The sequence below is a fragment of the Bufo gargarizans genome, chromosome 5, assembly GCF_014858855.1.
Source record: "Bufo gargarizans isolate SCDJY-AF-19 chromosome 5, ASM1485885v1, whole genome shotgun sequence".
In the NCBI taxonomy this organism is placed as follows: Eukaryota; Metazoa; Chordata; class Amphibia; order Anura; family Bufonidae; genus Bufo; species Bufo gargarizans.
Window position 1 is genome coordinate 421296518 of NC_058084.1, and position 23004 is coordinate 421319521.

The following is a 23004-nucleotide window of genomic DNA, read 5'->3' on the forward strand; positions in this document are numbered from 1 at the left end:
CTCTCTCAAGGCGTACGTATGCCAATCATTTTATACCATTCGGAGCAATACATCAACTCTTTCCTGGCTATTGGGGTCAGATCCAGAATCAGAGCCATATCAGTTGGCGCCAAACGACGTGGGGCCTGAGGATTGGACCTCCTGCTGGCGTACCCCCAGAGACTGGATCCAGAGAGACAAGCCAACGGACACCGGGACTGCGCAGCCCGTAATAAGAGGTGAGAAAATATATTCATCTTACCTATTCTGTGTCCCTTGGCTTAGTCTATCCATATTTGTTCTAGGGAGGGGTGCACCGACAGTGAGGCATCCTCAGGGGCATGAAAGTAAGAACCCCATTGTATTGATAAGCTTGATGTATTGTGTTTTATTATTTTTGTGTATGGTTGGTTTCTCTGGGAGAAAGGAGAGGCATAGACTGACAGAACAATAGAAGTCTCCTAAAGTGCCTACATTGAGGGGTAACCCTGGTGTGTGACCCCAAGAAATAGTAGAAGGGAAGGAGACGGCTTGCTGATAACCCAGTGGTGTGTTAATCTCAAGCTCAAGGTGTTTGTTTGTCAGTGTCTGTGCTAATCCAACTATCAGAGACAGTAAGTGAAGGCTCCAGAACGTGTTGAAGGCTCCAGAACGTGGTGTTTTGAAAAAAATGGGTAACCGAAATAGTGTCCCGAAGGGCTATTGTTCACCTGAACAGTACGTGGCGGACCGGAGAGGAAAAGGTTATGTTAAAGGATTAAGCAAGTTAGAAAAGAGTTATGGTATTGCAAAAGGAGGTGTATTGTGTTCTGCTATATGGCAGACATTGTTGACTGAGAAGAGAGGCAAATTGAATGATGATAAGTTGATAGATACCGTTAGGGTATGGCTGGACTGTAGCAAAGAATTTGAACAGACAAAAGGAGAAGCAATGTTTGATGAAAAATCAGGACTCCATTACTATCGGCCTGGCCCAGCCTTAGTACAGGAACAGCCACCGCCCTATAACAATGGCGCAGCTGAAAGAAAAAGGGGAAGTTGGACTTGTACACATTGTGGTCAGCAGAACCCTGCCCCCCGTGATACGTGCTTAGCCTGTGGTGCTCCACGCCCACATAATCATGCTCTTTTAGCCCCCCAGCACGTCTCACCAGTCCCAGCAATGACGCCATCTTGTCCTCAACCAACGCCCAAGGCTGGACTTGTAATCTCCCCAAACCCTGCTCTTTCTGTCATGCCACAGGTCACTACTATATACCCACTTGTAAATCCTGACGGCACCTACATGCTACCCAGTCAGCCCATAGCTCCAGCTCATATAATGGTAGGAGGTAGTGGTGCTGTAGATCAGGAAGATGAGGATGGGGAGAAACAAAAGGAAGATGCAGGGGAAGACTCACAGCAGACAGTGGACTATGCACCTGGTACTGCAGCACAAACCCCAGGATATCGCAGCCCCCCACCGCACCTTGGACAATTTTCTGATATTACCCTAAGTAGCCAGCAGGGTGCAGCAAGAGCAATGAATGAGTCTTTTCAAAACCAAATTACAGAGCTGCAAAGAGAGATCCATAACATAGGACAAGGAAATCTTGAAGCCTTAAGGGAAATATACTTGAACACTCGCCCAGTCGGGCCACCTAAGTATGTGTCCTTTACCCCCCAGCAGTTGTTCACCATAGTGAACCTCATGCCTGACCCAGATACTCACCCTATGCCCTTTTACAGAAAATTGGCACAAGTATATCAAACCTACGGGTGTACTTGGTCAGACTTGCAAAGTATTGTACAAAATAAAACTGGTGAATTTTCTTCACTTATAATGGATCACATACGCCAACCAGAACTCCCTGGAGCAAATTATGACACTCGTGATTCAGAATCTGGCCGTGATTTCATTCAGCAATTATATAAGTGGGCGAAAGACAGACTAGCAGAGCAGTCCACAACCCTGCAAGACATGGTACAGGATAAAGCAGAGTCAGTAGAAAAGTTTGTACAAAGAGTTAAACAAAACTATAAAGATATGGGATTCAGTCCAAATGAACCTGTGCACTTAAGACTCCTAGCACGGTCATTTGTAGATGGCCTTAGGCCAGATCTGAACAAAGCTCTTGTAACCTGTCGCCCAGAATGGAAATCATTAACATTGGAAATTTTAGAACAAGTTGCAAAAGGGCTGGAGAGTAGTACAAAGAAATCCCGCATATCAGTCATGGCAGTCATGACGGGAGAAGGAGGAGAGGAAAGACCCCCGCCCCGTGTCTGTTATGGGTGCGGCAAACCAGGGCACATTAAGAGAAACTGTCGCTCCAAACATCTGTGGCCAGCAGATCAGAACCATATCACTATGAACGGCACAGGCAGAGCACTGAGCACTGAATGTAGGCAGGCTATTATTCAGGTAAAAATGCAGTGTTGGCACTTTGCGATAAATAAGTTGGTTTTGGGTTGCAGTTTGGGCACTCGGCCTCTAAAAGGTTCACCATCATTGCTCTAGGACATATGAAGCACAGAGATTATTACTACCAAGATGCATAACTTTACATTTATCCACATTGAACCTCATTTGCCAAGTTGATGCCCAATGACTCAGAGTGTTCAAATCAGCTTGTAGTTTGTGGACATCTTCCATAGACTGTACAGTTCTACACAGCTTAGTGTCATCTGCAAAAATAGAAATTATGCTATTAATCCTGTCCTCAATATCATTAATGAATAAATTAAATAATAGAGGACCCAGCACCGAACCTTGGGGTACACCACTTATAACCCAGGACCATTCTGAATAGGAATCATTGACCGCAACTCTCTGGGCACGGTCCTTCAGCCAGTTTTGAATCCAATTACAAACTATACTTTCCAAGCCTATAGAACTTACTTTACCTATTAAACCTCTATAAGGGACAGTATTAAAAGCCTTTGCAAAATCCAGAAACACTACATCCACAGCCGCCCCTCTGTCCAGGCTACTACTCACCTCCTCATAGAAACAAATCAGGTTAGGCTACTTTCACACTAGCGTTCGGCTGTCCGCTCGTGAGCTCCGTTTGAAGGGGCTCACGAGCGGACCCGAACGCTTCCGTCCAGCCCTGATGCAGTCTGAATGGATGCGGATCCGCTCAGACTGCATCAGTCTGGCGGCGTTCAGCCTCCGCTCCGCTCGCCTCCGCACGGACAGGCGGACAGCTGAATGCTGCTTGCAGCGTTCGGGTGTCCGCCTGGCCGTGCGGAGGCGTGCGGATCCGTCCAGACTTACAATGTAAGTCAATGGGGACGGATCCGTTTGAAGATGCCACAATATGGCTCAATGTTCAAGCGGATCCGTCCCCCATTGACTTTACATTGAAAGTCTGGACGGATCCGTCCGAGGCTATTTTCACACTTAGCTTTTATATGCCAAAATAATGCAGACGGATCCGTTCTGAACGGAGCCTCCGTCTGCATTATTATGATCGGATCCGTTCAGAACGGATCCGATCGAACGCTAGTGTGAAAGTAGCCTTAGTCTGACAATTTCTGTCCTTGGTAAACCCATGTTGGTTATTACTTATAATATTATATACAGTCACATACTCCTGTATATAGTCCCTTAAGAGTCCTTCAAACATTCTTCTCACAATAGTCGTTAAACTAACTGGTCTATAATTACATGTAGATGACCTAGATCCTTTTTTGAATATGGACACCACATTTGCCTTACACCAATCACTGGGCACTGTACTAGTACCTAGAGAATCTTTAAAAGTTATAAACAAGGGCACATCAATGACTGAACTGAGCTCTTTAAGAACTCCAATGATGGATTGCAGGGTGGCCGTAACCATGGAAATGAGCAGTGTATAATGTGATGGAAGAATAAATCCAGCCAGCAAAGGAGGCAATATGGACAATCACAATACATTATTAATTGACTTGCATTAACTTTCTCTACATGAAAAATGCAATTTGCTGGAGTGAGACAACCTCTTTAACACCTTAACGACCCAGGACGAGAATGCTCGTCCTCAAACGCCGGCACTTAGTGCTCGAGGATGAGCGCTCTCGTCCTGCAGTCGTTCCTCCCCCTGCGTGCGGTCCCCCCGGTCAGCAGCAGAGATCCGGCGGTTACTGACCGCCGAATCCCTGCTGCATCCACCAGCATCGGCGATAACACAGATGCTGGTGGATTAACCCCTCATATGCTGTGGTCAGTCTCACATGACCTAACCCCTCAGGTGAACACCGTAAAAAGGATTCTATCCTAGACATTTGCTTAATGTAGTCTCCCCCTCTCCAGTGTTTTTCCACCTTCTCCAATGCCACAACAACTAAACTTGATGGATCTTGTTTATCTACATCTTTATAGTGTTTTGATAGGGAGTGTTTGTCATATCCTTTCTTTATATATCCTTTCTTTTTGTACGCCCTATATATTGTCTATTACAAGGGCATTGGAGAAGGTAGATAACTCCGGAGGAATCGCATGTGAGACAGTCTTCTATCTCCCACTTAAAGCCGTTTTGGGTTGAAGAGACAATAGTTGTCTGACGAGGTTTATTATTAAGTCTACAACTAGTGCATCTCCCACATTTGTAAAAACCTTTCAAGTTTGGCCAAATGCCTGAAAAACTAATCTTGCTTTGTTTCCATGGTTTTACAGTGGGAGACACTTTGATGCACAGATTGGGTGCTTTAGTAAAAGTGATTGATGGAACAGTTGGAAGCAAATGTCCTATAGTTTTGTCACTCAGTACATAATGCCAGTGAGTTCTAATAATTTTCTGGACCTTCTTATAGCTCTCATTAAATGGGAGGATTACTTTAGATTTATTTAACCAATCACTGGTAACAGAAGTTGTCCCAGAAGATTGGAAATTAGCAAATGTTGTGCCCATTCACAAGAAAGGTAGTAGGGAGGAATCGGGCAACTATAGGCCAGTAAGCCTAACATCAATAGTGGGGAAGTTAATGGAAATCATACTTAAGGAGAGGATTGTGGAACATCTAAAATCCCATGGATTGAAAGGTAAAAAACAGCATGGGTTTAGTTCAGGGAGATCATGTTAAATTAATCTTATTGATTTTATTGATTGAGTGACTAAAATAATAGATGGCGGAGGTGCAGTAGACATCGCTTATCTAGACTTTAGTACGGCTTTTGATACTGTCTCACATAGAAGGCTTATCAATAAATTGCAGTCTTTGTGCTTGGACTCCCATATTGTTGAATGGATTAGGCAGTGGCTGAGGGACAGACAACAGAGGGTTGTAGTCAATGGAGTATATTCAGACCATGGTCTTGTTACCAGTGGGGAGCCTCAGGGATCTGTTCTGGGACCCATATTGTTTAATATCTTTATCAGCGAAATTGCAGAAGGCCTCGATGGTAAGGTGTGTCTTTTTGCTGATGACACAAAGATTTGTAACAGGGTTGATGTTCCTGGAGGGATACACCAAATGGAGAAGGATTTAGAAAAACTAGAGGAATGGTCAAAAATCTGGCAACAAAAATTTAATGTTAATAAGTGCAAGATAATGCACCTGGGGCGTAAAAACCCAAGAGCAGAATATAAAATCAGTGATACAGTCCTAACCTCAGTATCTGAGGAAAGGGATTTAGGGGTCATTATTTCAGGAGACTTAAAGGTAGGCAGACAATGTCACAGAGCAGCAGGAAATGCTAGCAGAATGCTTGGGTGTATAGGGAGAGGCATTACCAGTAGAAAGAGGGAGGTGCTCATGCCGCTCTACAGAGCACTAGTGAGACCTTATTTGGAGTATTGTGCGCAGTACTGGAGACCATATCTCAAGAAGGATATTGATACTTTGGACAGAGTTCAGAGAAGAGCTACTAAACTGGTACATGGATTGCAGGATAAAACTTACCAGGAAAAATTAAAGGACCTTAACATGTATAGCTTGGAAGAAAGACGAGACAGAGGGGATATGATAGAAACTTTTAAATACATAAAGGGAATCAACAAGGTAAAAGAGGAGAGAATATTTAAAAGAAGAAAAAACTGTTACAAGAGGACATAGTTTTAAATTAGAGGGGCAAAGGTTTAAAAATAATATCAGGAAGTATTACTTTACTGAGAGAGTAGTGGATGCATGGAATAGCCTTCCTGCAGAAGTGGTAGCTGCAAATACAGTGAAGGAGTTTAAGCATGCATGGGATAGGCATAAGGCTATCCTTCATATAAGATAGGACCAAGGGCTATTCATAGTATTCAGTATATTGGGCAGACTAGATGGGCCAAATGGTTCTTATCTGCCGACACATTCTATGTTTCTATGTTACTTGGTTGGACATGGGTATTCTTGAGGGCAGCATCCAGCAGTGGGATTTTGGGGCGGCTACTAGAGGCTCATAGAGGACTTGGGAGGGGGGGCTCATAGAGGCTCATAGAGGACTCAGGAGGACAGTGTGCTTTCCTGCTACTCCTCAACCCCCAGGGCATTTGGGCCGCATTTGGAGTTGGATAACCCTTTTAACTCCTTGCTGCTGATGCTGAGTGTGCATATAGCCACCAATCATATCCCCCCCCCCCCCCAGCACATCAGTAAACTTTGAGGGGGGGGAATATGATTAGTGGCTATGTGTACACTCAGCAGCAAGGAGTTAAAGGGGTTATTCAACCCGTATAATGCCCCCCAAAATTATCTGTCTGCGGTGCCTGGGCATTTTGGGGGCATAATAGAGGTTAGATAGCCCCTTTAACCCTTAGGATACCGGAGGTTTTTTCATTTTTTCATTTTATTTTTTCTTCCCTATATTCCTTGAGCCATAACTTTTTTTATTTTTCCGTTCACATAGATGTATGAGTGTTTATTTTTTGGGGGAGAAGTTGTACTTTAATATGGCATACAATGTAGTGTGAAGCGGGCAAAATAATTCCAAATGGGGTGGAATTTGAAAAAAAAAACGCAATTTTTTAACCGCTTTACAGGTTTTGTTCCTAAGGCATTCCTTTTGTGGCAAAACTGACCTGTACCCTTGATTCTCTGGGTCAGTAGGATTACAATGATACCACATTTGTATAGGTTTTTTATGTCTAAAAAGTGTAAAAATAAATAAAAACTTTAAAAAAAAGTTTTTCTTTACTTTTTTACATCACCATATTCTGACCCCCTATACATTTCTTTATTGGCAAATGGGGGTGTGGCAGAGGAGGAGCCAGGACCGGAGGTGGGATGGGCCAGGGGTGGGTAGTAGGCGGGGTTAGGGGCCCCAATTCAAATTCTTGATATGGGGCCCAGTGATTTCTATGTACTCCCCTGATTGAATAGCTCACTTGCTATACTAAATTTTTAAATTACATGCAATTACAATATTATTCAGATCCAGCTGCTTAAAAAATGCAGAATATGTTTCCTGACACAACCCTTTTAAGTTAGACAGAGTGTGTGATTCTTGAACAGGCATAATACGATGCTTTGATGCACAAATTATGTTTGTGTCCACGGGTTCTCTTCTACCTTTACCCCGTTTCTCTTCCTCTTTATGTACAAAAAAATTATAAAAACAAAGTTTAAGAAAAACATTTTGATCGCTATAAAACATGTTTTTTCACGCAAAAGTAAAGAGTACTTTAGCCACATTGCCTTCGCACTACAATTTTGATGCAATTTTCTGTTCTTAGATGCTGTTTTTCTAAAACGAGCTATAAATCAAACGGTCTTTGGTCAGTGCACAATTTTCATGTGATATTGTCGATAAACTCTCCTTTTAAACAATTATGTGTCCCTACTTCAAATTGCATTTAACTTGTTCTATTAAAGCCTACAATCTGAAGCCTTTTCACTAATAACATTGAGACAGAGAACATGCTGGAGATAAACACTTACCAGAACACTTCTTATCTGAGAAGTGAAGTAGCTTTCTTCAGCTTAGACTCCATTTTATTGTGTGCTAAATCATTATGATTACAGATTGTACACGTTATTAGTGCAGCTCCTATTATAAAACATTGGATCTGTGAATATGTGTTATGACTGCATATACAATTTAGTCTTATCTGCTCTTTGGAGATAGCGGTGAGTGACAAATAACTTTGATTTATTCACAACGGTGGCTTTATCAGTATCCAAAGATTTAAAAATATATATTGATACTAGTGAAAGAAATAGAAGCATTAACTGTATTTAAATTATTTACTCACGAATCCTCCTGTGTTTAAATATTAAAGTAACATACTTCTACTTGTTATGCGTCTAGTGTTCTTTTCATTGTCTTTCCTAATATTTTATAACAAAGGGGTTTTCTGGTTTGCATCTACTACCTTTAAATTACCCATTTATGAAAGCAGATGTAGTTTTACATTGTATTTCTTTTAAATTTATTGCTCCTATCTCCTGTTCTGGGCTGTGGTCACATGATCATGTCCATGTAGCTCTTTCCTATTTGCTGTGATGTTCTGTCCATGGGCGTGTCAAAGCGGCAGCAGGAGCAGTGATAGGGGAGTGAATATGTAACTACCTGGTGGGAGGAGCTATAAACTAGCTAGGCGTTGTTAGGGGCAGTGATTGGGGAGTGTCTATGTAACTAGCTGGGTGGGAGGAGCTATAAAGTAGCTGGGTGTTGTTAGGGGCGGAGCTGGAGCTGTGGCAGAGAAAGGAGAAGTGCATCATGGGTTTGGTTGGATACCGGAACAGGAATTGCTACATACAGGATGGAAACAAACCAGAGGGATTAGTTTACTTTACTTAGGTAAAAAAAAAAAATAAGCATGGGGAAGATGTATATGTAAGAAACTCCATAAGGCATATATATAAAAAAAACTTATAGTGATATGTAATCCCGGAAAACCCTTTTAAAAGAAAATATAAAATACACATGTTATGATTTTCATGTAATATTTTTATATATAAATATTTCTATTTATATTAATAAAAACATTAATATTAATATGACATTTTATATTTTTAAACTTTCCCTGCCAAGGATGAATGTCATACATCCTGGCAGGGAGGTAATTCGTTAATGATAATCTCAGCTGTAAATCAAGACCAAAGTTCTAGCCATAATATATCGGGGGAGGATAGCATGGGCTCCTGTGCATGCTATCAATCCCGTTATCCCCATTAATCAGAGAGCATACTTGCATATTTCCGACAGATGAAAAAAACATTCATCAGTCAGAAAAGACATGTTCGCTCACTGACTGTTTTTATAAACAATATTTACCGTAGTTTTTGTTTAAAAAATAATGCATTCAAATGCTTTCCAGACAGGTGTAATAAAGGGGCTTTTTTGAACCCATATTATGGATGTAACACCTCAACGTCCTACAGTTCACCAAAACCAGAAGTACGGTGCTCAAACTCATTTTCTTATGAATTGCAGGAGGTTAAGGTGTTGTATCTATAATATGGAGTATCAAAGCCCCCATATTCTATCTGTCTAAAAAGGGCCTTAGGGCTCTTTAACACCTGCGTTCTTTTCTTCCGGCATAGAGTTCCGTCGTCGGGGCTCTATGCCGGAAGAATCCTGATCAGTTTTATCCTAATGCATTCTGAATGGAGTGAAATCCGTTCAGGATGCATCAGGATGTCTTCAGTTCCGGAACGGAACGTTTTTTGGCCGGAGAGAATACCGCAGCATGCTGCGCTTTTTGCTCCGGCCAAAAATCCTGAAGACTTGCCGCAAGGCCGGATCCGGAATTAATGCCCATTGAAAGGCATTGATCCGGATCCGGCCTTAAGCTAAACGTCGTTTCGGCACATTGCCGGATCCGACGTTTAGCTTTTTCTGAATGGTTACCATGGCTGCCGGAACGCTAAAGTCCTCGCAGCCATGGTAAAGTGTAGCGGGGAGCGGGGGAGCAGCATACTTACCGTCCGCGCGGCTCCCGGGGCGCTCCAGAGTGACGTGGCGCATGGATGACGTGATCGCATGGCACCACCTATGTACTAAATAGAGTTATGCAGGCCGAACTGCATGAGTTAGTGCATTGGGTGTGGGGATTACTGTCAGAAGGTGTTCCGTTCAGAGTTGGGGTTACTAGGGGAAGAGTCAGTTTACCGAACATAAAGCTGCCTGAAAAGATGTGTTTTTAAGGCACGTTTTAAGCTAAGGAAGTTGGGAATTAATCTAACTGTCCAAGGAAGTGTGTTCCAGAGAGTAGGTGCAGCTTGAGAAAAGTCTTGAAGACGGGAGTGAGAGCTTCGAATTATGGAGGATGTTATTCTTAGATCATTGACAGAACAGAGAGAGAGTGAGCAGGGTGGTAGACGGAAATGGAGAGCTTTGTGGGTGAGGGGGAAAAGTTTTAACTGTATTCAGTGCTGGATGGGCAACCAGTGAAGTGACTGGCACAGGCTGGAGGCATTGGTGGGTGGGGAGATAGATGAGCCTGGCTGCTTCATTTAGGACAGACTTTTATATTTCTAATATATAACTACCTATGCATGCAACATGCTGCCACATGAGATGACACAGGACAGCCCTGGGTCTTCAAACGAGACTCCCAACTCTTTTGTGATTCTGCAATTACTAAAAATCATAGCACAGGAGTTAAATTGCTGGCATTGGGGTTTTCTCGATGCCAGTCAATGCCATGGTTTGCGGCAATCAGCGCAACCACAGAATGCACAGACACAACCATTGGGTAAGAGCAACCACAGCACCATAAATGTACAACACTGGCCACTAATTACTACGTGGATTTCACCAAGGCTTTAAATACAGGTATATTACCAGTACCAACACTAGAGAAATAACTTGTTTTTTACTTTAAACATTTGCGAATATATATTCAAACTCAAAAAACATTCACACTTTGTAGACAGCCTATAATGGAATCTTACATAGCTGTTTCCATATGGCTGAAAGAAATGTTGTCCTTTGAAAACAGTCCAAGAACATTGAGGATTTTGCGGTTTACTCTAGAAGTTGCTGTTACATACAGACATTATAAACTGAGTTGTTCTGTTTGGAAGAAGAAAGCCTAACACAAGATTGAATTTGTTTAGTAGACTCTCCCGGTGTCCCAGTAGAATTATTTCACCATTAATCAATGGTCATCCCAGATGAGTTGCACAGTAAAACATGTTTTTTCAGAAATATTTTGTCCTTGTGATGACATACTGGCTCTAGTAAATGCATTTGGAAGTGGAAAATACAAGGGAAAGAAACAATTGTCAGGTTCCAATAAAAATAGCTCAAGGGCTTTATATGATTTAAAGTGCTAACAGACAAAAGGAAGCAGATGAAGAATACTTGCAGGATGAGCTAACAGGATGAAATTAGACTATTAAAGTGTCCTTTTAACTGAAAGCTTGGATGATAGGAATCTGAAATTTTCTTGCCATTTTTTATTCATTTACACATAGTAATCCCAGCTGCATCAAACAACACATTATCTGGTGGTTCTGTCATTCTAAGCACTGGCCTCATGGTTCCTAGGGGCTCATTTGGGTGTTATTAAACAACAATTTTCTCAAGAACGCGGGCACCTAGGAAGATGGGACTAAGACCATGATGTTCAGCTGTCCAGTGCATGTGTCTCAGGTGAGATGGTTTTATTGCAACATATCTGATAACAGAACCCTTTTAATAATGATACTATGTGGGTTTTATATTGAATACAACTAGTAACAAACAGATCTATTTTCACATAGTTCACTAATTAGAGGGGGGTTTTTTTGCTAAAGAGGCCATTAATGTCTGAAAGTGTCACCAATAGGAGCGCTGCTACCTCGTCACTGCAGCTGAACACCCGCTTCCAAGTCATTCTGTCTGGTAGGTCAGCCCCATTGGTGAGGGTTCTGGGGATGGAACACCTGCACTGATGGCCTATCCCATGCATAAAACCCTTTTAGCTCCTTTTCTACTAATCCATTAGATCATTTTGAGTTAAAAAGTTTGTCCCATGTGATGAATACCATACCCCGACTGACTTCAGACGTCAACTACGTAAAGCCAGCGAGATACGGTATGGTCACGGGTTACCAAGGCGTGACGTTACACCCTCCTGGAGGAGTGCGTAAGGTCCGTCTTGGTACAGTTTTCACAGACTCCTCTTGTCCACACGGGGACAGAAAGGCAACAAGCTGAGAGAGCCTTTTTACTGCCCCAGTGAAACAGCGTGTTCTCAGCCCGGGAAGACTGCCACCAGTTTCTTGTTTGATAGAGGCCCGGTCAGCCAACAAGATTATATAGGGTAAGAAACCAACCCGCAGTAGTGTATAACTAGGCCAAAACACGGAAGTGAGGATTTGTGATCGAGATACAAGACAGCACAAGATTAAATGATATACTTAATCGCCTTAAGGGCTCGCTAGAAATAACACTATGCACACAAACAATATATACAGTGGTCTGAGGTTACAAATACAGGTAGTTAGGTACACACAGAATTAAACAGAGTAAAAATACCAGGTATATGAGTTCTTTGGGTTGCGATGGATAATAGTGGTTGTAATCCTTGGGCGTCGTCACCTGGGAGGCAGTGATGTCAGCCGTTTCCAGGTCGATTCCAAACACCTGATGCAGCTCCATGACCCCCCCTTCAGAAAAAGACACCGCCCACTGGCTTGCATGAGCTTTTTTACCTGTAGCCAGCCTCTCCCCTCCCCGCCTCTGGAAAGGGTCCACTCCTCCTCTTCTGGGGCTGGCAGCCAAGGGACCACAAAACCCATTAGGGCCCATAGCTCCAGACCAGAATGTCGCAGGGAGGTGGTTCTGGGACCAATGGATCTGCCTGGTTTCTGGCTAACAGTACAGTCTAAGCATGGTACCATTATTTGGTTTCTGTGGGGAGATAGGTATATCTCCCCTCCCTGGCCTTCCACCACCAAACTATGACCACGGGCCTGGTCATCGTGGCCACAGGGACAGAAATATGTATCAGGTTTATGCCTGTGATGGACAGGCAATTCATAATTCCTTATGAACCAATGGTTCCATGATGTCTGATAATGTTCATTGAACTGGGGAATGGCCTAGACCCCCTGCAGGGAAGTTTTTCCTGTTCCATTAGCTGGGTTCCTGGCTTTGCTGAATGGAGGTGAGAAATATAAACAAATGTGGACTGCTAGAGGTTCTAGTGAACAATAATCCATATTCCTCACATCTCACAAATAATATTCTACAGTTTTCAAATCAGCACTTGATCTGAATACTTTTGTAATTGCATGTAATTATTTTTTTATTTTTAGAATGAGATCAGATATTTATTCTGTGTCAGTTACTGACAATATTGCATTTTATATTTCTTCCATATATCTCAAAGCTAAGAGGAATAAAATATTCATAACCACTGAATGCACTTTATGTTACAAATCAAACATTTTAAACAGTTTGTCTTTGGTGGTGTTCAGCATAGGTGCTGCAACCATAGACTAGCTTACAGGCTGCTGAAGAACTTAGAGATTTAACACTTGATCACACTATTTACTTAAATATTAATTTATTATAAATATATTTCTCCATTACCACAGCCCCACATTACCACAGTCTGTCCTTTCTGTACCTCATGTCTCCTCGTTTTCTTTTTTTTTTTTATAAATCTTTATTACAAATTTTCCAATTCTTACATAGTTTTTCAATAAAAAAAATCACATAAAAACTAAGATAAAAACATCCTGCACGATATGATATACAAATGTGCAGATGTCCCTGGCCATATTATTGAAGAAAATCACAAAAATAAGATAATACGCTAAACCTACCTAAGCCATTGGGCTTCTATGTTCAGGAGCGCAGACGCCGCACATATGGTGTGCTGCTCCTAGTCACCTCCATGTGCATCAAGCAACCAATAGGAGGAGGAGCAAGCACACCCATATGTACCACCTAATCAAGGCGCTCTATTGGATAGGAAGGGCAAAAGTGCAGAGGAATGCTACTCCCAAGATAAAATAGGTGCGCATTCACACTTGAAGGTGCCACTCCCTCAAGCAAATACTACATAGACAAAAAAAAAAAGTTTTTTCTTATTCTTACATGATTATATTGATTAAATACATAGATTTATTTTAAAAAATAATGCCATCGTCGCTCCATTGCCTCTCCCCCCTTCAAACCCTCAGTTTTTATTGAGCCATTTCTGCCAAATCCTGGCGAATCTATACTTTTTCTTAAACCCGGTCAAATAGAACTCCTCACTGGCTAACATCATCCTTGTGCGATTTTCCCATTCTTTGACTGTAGGGGCCTCTCCCCCCCAATGCCTAACTATAAATTTTCTGTCTTGGAACAGTAGTTTGGTTGCAATTTCCCTGTGTTGGGGCACTTCCACTCCATCCAACACCCCTAAAATGCATACCTCAAAATGACTGGGTACTACAAACTGATGGTATTCCTCTATTTTTTTCAATTATATTTGCCCAATAATTTGGGATTTTTATGCATGTCCACAATATATGTACATCGTCCACTCCTATCTCTCCGCACTTCTGGCAAATAAAGACTTTAGTTTTATAATACTTCATTAACTTTTTTGGAGAGTAGTAGAGACCATACAATACATTAAATTGGATGATTCTATAAGAGAAATTCCTTGAAACCCTGGTCTTTGCCTGTATAGCTGAATCCCAAAAGCCTTCCCACACTGGTTCCAGAGTACCCTGCCATTTATGGATCAGGTTATCGACTGCTCTTCTGTTATTTTTTTTATGCGACAGCCATTGGTATATTCTTGAAATCAGTTTCTTGCCAGGTGTTAACTTAGTAATACTCTCCAAGGGCTATGGTAAGGTGGTTATTTGTGTACCTTTCCCTATCGTCTTATACAGTGCATGTTTTAGTTGTAGATAGTAGAAACTCAACCCTATATTTTTCAGTTAGTATTTCCTTTTTAACTCTTCATAGGGTATTATATCCCCCTCTTCCCATACCTGTCCCAATTTATATATTCTATGTTTCCACCAGATCTTCTGGTCAATTAACTTTAATTCTGCGAGGCCAATATTGTCCCATAGTATGGTGTCTGCATAAAGTCCAGTTTGGGACCATAGTTCTTTTACAGTCTCCCAACTCTTGGCCATCAACAGAATAAAAGGTCTATTTTTACATCCCTGTTGGGCCAGAGTACCTGTTTCCATAACTTGGAAGATATTACATTTCTCCAATCTTTTGTTTATCCCGGCTATTAGGTTTTTATAACTTTGCGTGTTACTCCATGTTATCATGTTTTTTTATAATCCCTGCACTAAAATAGAGTTCAAAATCTGGTACAGATAGCCTTGATCACACTCATTTTAAAACCAGGTAAGGATCCAGCCTTGATGGACTCGTATCGACCCATTTCACTGATCACCACAGATAATAAAATACTTGCTAAGATTTTGGCAAACAGACTTAGGAGTTTGATCTCGGTGCTTGTTCTTAAGGATCAATCGGGATTTATGTTGGGCAAAACTACTACAGAGAATATCATGAGATACTTTGTGAATACTCAGTTTGAGCCCACAAATTGCGGAGAACGGCTGATCGTGACTATAGATGCCTCAAAGGCTTTTGACACGATAGAATGGCCCTCCCTGTTCAACACAATGAAGAAAATGGGATTCGGGGATCGCTTTGTTGCATGGGTAAAAACTATTGTATACGGAAATTTCCGCAAGGGTGATAGTAAATGGAGAACACTCAGGACGCATACCAATTGGCAGAGGGGTTAGACAGGGATGCCCCCTCTCCCCTTTACTCTTTGCTATAGCTATTGAACCACTTGAGGATATGATTAGACAGGATCCGGAAATAGTGGGGTTCAGATATTGTACCCATGAGGAAAAATATTGCCTTATACGCAGATGATATCATGTTATTTGTGGGTTCACACAGATCACTAAATAGGATATTTCAGGTATTCGAGCAATTTGGTAAACATGCGGGACTTAGGATAAACTGGTCAAAATCGGCGTGTATCCCGATTGACCCGTTGAATGAGTTCAGACCCGGAGAGTTGGAAATTAAGAAGATTGATGAACCCGTTAAATATCTGGGAATCCAGATTACTCCGCAACCCAATGATTATGTTAGACTAAATGTGATCCTGAAAATTCAGGAAATCAGGAAGAAAATAGAGGTATGGAAAAAATTGTACATGTCGATGGCAGGGCATAATTCATTGATTAAGATGTGCGTACTACTCGCTCTGAATTACATCCTGTGGAATACACCAGTGATAATCCCCAAAAAACACTTTAAAAAAAATAGCCAGTCTATTAACTAATCTAATATGGCAAGGAAAAAACCTGAGGATAAAGGCACAGATATTGAGTATCCAGGAGAGGGAGGGTGGACTATCTGTACTATCTGTAATTGCATGTAATTAAAATGTATTATAGCTGCTGAGTTATTCAATGAAACTGTCTTGGTAGAGAGCTGTGAACTCTGAACTACCCATCCCACTGTCCCTACCTACTTACACAATCTGCCCTAGACAGTAGACAGTAGACGACTGGACGACAGCCCTTTACTAGATCGAAGACCACACTAGGAAATTGGCAGAAGAACCTAGCTGGGTCACACCAGGAGAGACAAATGTAAGCCAAATCAGAACCAAAGAGACAAAAGAATGGATGCAAGAGTCAAAACCAGGATAGCAATTAGAGCAAACCAGAATCACAACTGTTACCAAGCCAAAAGTCAGACCAGGAGGTCACATTAAAATCGGAATTGCCAGCCAAGTATCAAAAGTCAAGATCCAAGTAGAGCCAAAATACCAGGCAAGTTAGAATGAGGTTAAGGAATGCTAGTCAGGAATCTAAAAGACACAATCACAGACAACTTGTGACCAAAAGGTTGCCTGCTTAACCCCTTCCCGACTGCAATCCGTCTATATATGTGCCAATTACATATGCCCCGTGCAGCTAGCACGTGTATAGACGTCAGGCAGTTCTTTAATCCAAGCGCTGCAAAACGCTTGATTTAAAGCTTCTGTCCTTGCGCTGCTGCTGTCACGGACAGCATACAGTGCAGTAATGCCGGCAAGGGAGAGTGGTCCCTTTCCGGCAATCAATCCTATTGGTTAGTCTGTGCAGACTAACCAATCCGATTGGTTAGTCTGTGCAGACTAACCAATCAGATTGCAGCAGTGAAAAAATGCCTGTTCCAGGCTCTGATCTGCGCTCTGCAGATCAGAGCCTGAAATCAGGTAATGTGTCCTGGTGCCCCCCGATCTGTGCCCCCCCTGTGTGCCTCCAACCCCACTGTCCCCGCCTGCCCCTAATGCAGTTCCCCGCCACCTCCATACATATTCATGTATCCTGCCCCTGATGCGGTCCGCCCCCTCCCCGCCTCATATATTAAACCTGCCCCCATTTGTGCCCCCTCAATGCTGGCCATACCTCCCACCTTTCCAGCGCTACCCCCTGCCCCCGATGCGGTCCCCCTGCTGTGTTTGATGGCGGCGGCTCCATTCCTGAGCCGCCACCATCAGCAGCGAGTGTCAGCTGTATGCTGGCACTCTGCTGTAACCCCTTAGATGCCGTGGTAGCGGCATCCATGGGGTTAATAGAGGGAGGGGACGCTTTTCAAAGGCGTCCAGTGTTGCCACCTACAGGAAATCTGAAAGTATTATACTTTGCAATGCAATAGCATTGCAAAGTATAGTACAGCCATCAACCCCACTGGATCTTCAAGATCCAAGAGGGACTTGATAAAAAAAAAAGTGAAAATAATAAAAGTAAAAAAAAAAAAAAAAAAAAATTACCTTCTCCTATAAAAAAAAGAATTAAAAAAACTACACATATTAGGTATCACCGCGTCCGTAACGACTGTCTCTATAAATATATCACATGATAGACCCCATCCGATAAACACTATTAAAAAGAACTGTGCAAAAAAAAGCCATTTTTGTCACCTTACATCACAAAAAGTGCAACACAAAGCGATCAAAAAGTTGTATATCAAACAAAATGGTACCAATAAAACCGTCACCTCATCCCGCAAAAATTGAGCCCCTATATAAGAAAATCACTCAAAAAATAAAAAAAACTATAGTTCTTAGAACATTGAGACACTAAAACATAATTTTTTTATTTCAAGTATGCTATTATTGTGTTAAAGTGAAATAAATAAAAAAAGTGTACATATTTGGTATCGCCACATGCATAACAACATGCTCGATAAAAATACCTAACCCCTCAGGTGAACACCGTAAAAAAATAATATAAAAACCGTGCCAAAAAAGCCATTTTTGGCACCTTACTTCACACCATTTTTGTCACCTTGCAACACCAAGCGATCAAAAAGGCTTATGACCAATATAGTACCAATCAAACAGTCACCTCATCCAACACAAAAAATTATACCCTATTTAAGACAATCGCCCAATAAATAAAAAAGCTATGGCTCTCAGACTATGGAGACACTAAAACATCATTTTTTATAGTTTCAGAAATGCTATTATTGGGTAAAACTTAAATAAATAAGAAAATGCATACATATTAGGTATTGCCACGTCCGTAACGATCTTATCTATAAATCTGTCACATGACCTAACCCCTCAGATGAACGCTGTAAAATTAAATAATTAAAAACTGTTCCAAAACAGCCAATTTTTTGGTCACCTTGCCCCATAAAGTGCAATAATTCATGATCAAAAATTCCTATGTACCCAAAAACGGTACCAATAAAAACCTCAACTCTTTCTGCAAAAAACAAGCCCCTGCACGTCTTGGCAGAAATATAAAAAACATATGGCGTTCAGAAAATGGACACACAAAAACATAATTTCCTTTTCAAAAATGCTTTATTATGTATAACTTAAACAAACAAACAAAGAAAGTAGACATATTTGATATCATTGCGTCCGTAACAACCTTCTCTATAAAAATAGCACATGATCTACCCTGTCAGATGAATCTTGTAACCATTTTTTGGTTACTTTGCCTTACACAAAACGTAATATAGAGCAATTAAAAATCATATGTACCCCAAAATAGTACCAATAAAACCTAGTTTCCACCTAGTTTCCAAAATAGGGTCACTTTTTGGGAGTTTCTACTGTAAGGGTGCATCAGGGGGGCTTTGGGACATGGCATCTAAAATCAGTCCAGAAAAATCTGCCTTCCAAAAACCATATGGCGTTCCTTTCCTTCTGCACCCTGCCGTGCACCCTTACATCAGTTTACACCCACGTGTCGGATGTTTCTGTAAACCACAGAATCAGGGTAATAAATATTGAGTTTTGTTTAACTGTTAACCCTCAATGTGTTAAAGAAAATAATTTAATAAAATGGAAAATAGCCCCAAAAAAGTGAAATTTAGAAATTTCATCTCCATTTTCCTTTAATTCTTGTGGAACACCTAAAGGGTTAACAAAGTTTGTAAAATCAGTTTTGAGTAACTTGAGGGGTGTAGTTTCTACAATGGGGTCATTTATGGGGGTATCCACTATGTAAGTCTCACAAAGTGACTTCAGACCTGAACTGGTCCTTAAAAAGTGGGTTTTGGAAATTTTCGAATTCCTTCTAGAATTGCTTCTAAACTTCTAAGCCTTCTAATGTCCTAAAAAAATGAAATGAGATTTCCAAAATGATGCCAACATGAAGTATACATATGGGGAATGTTAAGTAATAAATATTTTATTAGGTATGACTTTCTGTTTTAGAAGCAGAGAAATAGAAATTTTAAAAATTGTGAATTTTTAAAATATTTTGGTAAATTTGGGATTTTTTCATAAATAAAGATGAAATATATTGACTCAAATTTATGACTATTATGTACAATGTGTCACGAGAAAACAATCTCAGAATGGCTTGGATAAATAAAAATATCCCAAAGCTATTACCACATAAAGTGACGCATGTCATATTTGTAAATTTTGACCTAGACAACGGGGCATCAATGACCCTTGGTCATGAAAGTGTTAAATCGGTAGCACTTCCTGGTCATGTGATTTGTCCAGTGTCACATTACTGATGACATCAGAACACCTCTGATTGGCTGGTGCTTCCTGAACCAGGAAGCCTTGCCTCATTGTCCTGATAACTGAATGCTGGAGTTGCTGCCTGTTGAGGAGCGCCCGATCAGCAGAATGTGACAGAAAGCAATCTGTATAGTGCCACTTGCTGTTTTCTCTTTTTCTAATTTCTCTGTCCTGCTCACTGAGATAGAAGAACATGCTTAGTTCTATCCTTCAACTGCCACTTGCTATAACATACAAGATACCCCTTCTGAGAAAGGACACATCCACTGCCAGCTTGAAATAAATCTAGAACATGTGGAGCAGTGATAGGGGAGTTCCCTGGGTGCATGTCAGGTACAGGGCTGGTTCTAGCTCTGTTAGAGGTTGTCATGTACTAGACTATGTATAATTTTCATTCTTTATATGAATCATCAAATAACCCCTTCAATAGAGGAATGTGCCTAGTTTAGGACTTGCATCAATTACCCAGAGAAGAGAATAGCTATGAAGAGCATATCCCCGCCTCTTTCTCCTGTGGTAACAAAATAGAGCTGATTTACTATTAAAAAATGCCAAATTTTTTAGCACAATTTGCATAAAGCACTGTCATGTGCTTTGTACCACATTTATCAACTGTTTTACATACGTTTCTAATCTTTTTACACCCCATCTCCAGGTGACAAAAAATGTGCCAAAATTGCCACATTTTTTGAGTAAAACTTAGCAAACTTAGATTAGACACGCTAAAGATGCACCAGCTTTATCATCCAGCATCAGGCACTGTGATAAATCTGGCACAGTTTAAGACTGTCTAGGTTTACACATCTTACTGCAATTTGTTTCCTTGCTGTCTCCTTAGTTAGTGACAAAAATAACACAGGTCTGAAACTTGGACAAAATGTTGGCAAACAGACAGAATTCTGGCTTAAATCTGGCACAGGGTTTAATATACTCCAAATTCATAAAGGTCCATGTGCCAGAATAGTAAATTTGTCTAACATTACTACTGTGATTCGAATTCTTAGTGTAAAGTGCGACGCTATTAGTAAACCTGCCCCAATGTATCTGTGTGTATATGGATGGTCATTGGCATAACTTGTCTTTTCATACAATTCAGTTGTGCACATTTCTCCCTACACTCCACATACATCGTTTCTTCTTTTTGGCTAATTACTCATTATTATAAGCCATGTGCATTTTTTGACAGCAGGTGCACAACTGTCATCATCATAAGAGATAATAATATCTATTTGTAGCAACAATTATATCTCAGAATGACATAATTATGATACATATGTCAGGATCTGCATGTTAATCTGTATTTTGTAGATAACTTTTATTTTAAAACCCAAATGGATACAGTCTAAGATATTTGTACTTTTTCCAAATATTTGTTTATGAAAAGGTTCTCTTTAGTGATGAGAGAATCAATTCTAAATTAATCTGATTGATTACAAATTTCTTAAAATTTGTCTGCTAAACAAATCTGAACCTTTTGCAATCCATTTTGGATAAATGGCAACAAACGGCACCCAGGTCCATTTTACTGTAAATATTGTCTTACAAAAATCATGATGGAGAAAGAAGATGGAGGATCACATGACATTGGGAAGAATTGAGAGGGGGGGCGTGAACTGATTGTCATAGGCTGACAGACAGACGAGATCAGCCAATCAGGGGACAGTAGGCAGGCAGCTCCTTATGCCAAGACAGAAAAATTGCCCTTCTGTCTTCTGCCTGTGACCTGGAAGGGTGTCACGTGCAGTAATTACAAAAAGCTATTACAGAAATAAAGAGATAACATATTTTCCTAAAATGTTGGAGTTCATGGAGACAAGAGGGAGTTATCTACCAGTTTTTTGAGCAGTTGGAGCAACTTTGGTTCAGGTAGAATTGATTGGGTTCAATTCAAACTTTTTGAAAATTGGTGAACCTGAAACGAACCAAATCGCAAAAGGTTCGCTCATCTCTAATGTGCAGGATTATAATATGCCATGGGCATACAAACACAAACATAGGCACCACGGCTCTATTAAACCACATGTGACATCACCAGTTAGTGTGGAGAAATAGATAAAGAAGCGGCTGCCAGTTAGTGCAACAGCAGTTTCCTTCCTTTCCAAGCCTCATCCACCTGCACCATCCTTGTCATCACCATCATCACTTACTGCTTCTCTTGCTCAGACTGCTCCGTCTGCTTCTACTCCACTCTATTGTCAGTCATTGATAACATAATGAGTGGTCAGGAAAAAACTCTACAAGCCCAGAAACTGGTGCAAAAGCTTAACTCCCACCTGGCCATGTTGCTGGCATTCAGTCGCTGCTGTACCGTTTAGTGGATTCTACTGCCTTATGGGAACTGATAGAGCGTGCTGAGCCTCGCTGAAAGATACCTAGCTGGGGTGATTTAAAAAAAAGAAAAGAAGCCATTCCTGCTTTTCGGCGAATGTCGGATGCTTCTTGCAATTCTCTCTGGGCAGCAAAGTGCCAGCCACGGGCAGGGACAGTACATGAGGAGTGTCAGGACTCAAACCCAAGAACTCCTGCACTCCAGGCAGCAGTTCTTCTCACTAAGGTATTCAGCTCTCCAGACAGTTCCCCGGCTCAGCCTTGTTCTAGCTCCTTGCTCCTGCAAATCCAGTTCCTGTTTTCCTGATTGGACACTCTGTTTAAGACTGGCCTTGAACTTCCTTCCTTGTGAATTATTGCGCTCCTACCCTTTTGTCAAGATCTCCTCATCTGCCTGCTCCTCCATACAGAACAAATCAAAAATAAAACTGCAGCCCTCGCCGGACTTCAATTCACCAAAAATTGAAACGTTTTGTCGCAATTTTTGGTGAATAAACCAGCATGAATTAAAGACCGGCGAGTGCTGCAGTTTTATTTTTTATTTATTCTGGATGATTTGGGGATGCTACAGACTGGTATCCAACACTGCGGGCACCACCACTATAGAGATTTTTAGCTATAGATTCGTAAGTGCTGCTACTTTTTTTTATTTTTTGTGCTCCTCCATACAGTTATCGTTGTTCCTGTATACCGACCTCTGGCTTCACCTGACCACGCGCCCTGCCTGCACTGTTTTCTATAAAAAGTCTCCTATCCCGAACCGGACCTTTACAAGGAGCTACCACTGGAGGAGCAGTCACTTGTGCAGGTCCGAGTACAAGTCTGAAGAGGATGA